We start from the raw sequence: 233 nt of genomic DNA on the forward strand, positions 1-233 counted from the left end.
TGCGATTTGAGGGTAACTTTCGTGGAATAAATGATTGTCATTTTGTTTTTATTCTTTTTTTTTCCAGCATATTATTAAATGATTGAAATGTGAAGAAGAGAAATTTAAATCTGGTCGAGTTTTAAGGACTGAAAATATATTTTAAGAAAATAGGAAATATAACAGAAGGAAGGAATGGATGCGGGAACTAACGTATTTGCATAAAGTGTATTCAGAGGAAGGCGACAAAAAAT

General features: G+C 30.0%; 1 protein-coding gene across 1 annotated transcript in view; it reads right to left on the reverse strand.

Moving 5' to 3' along the window:
- Positions 1-233, reverse strand: part of LOC119585340 (gonadotropin-releasing hormone receptor-like) — a 107275-nt gene that overhangs the window by 106258 nt on the left and 784 nt on the right. The gene's annotated exons all lie outside the window — the stretch shown is intronic.

Source organism: Penaeus monodon, chromosome 19, assembly GCF_015228065.2.
Source record: "Penaeus monodon isolate SGIC_2016 chromosome 19, NSTDA_Pmon_1, whole genome shotgun sequence".
In the NCBI taxonomy this organism is placed as follows: domain Eukaryota; kingdom Metazoa; phylum Arthropoda; class Malacostraca; order Decapoda; family Penaeidae; genus Penaeus; species Penaeus monodon.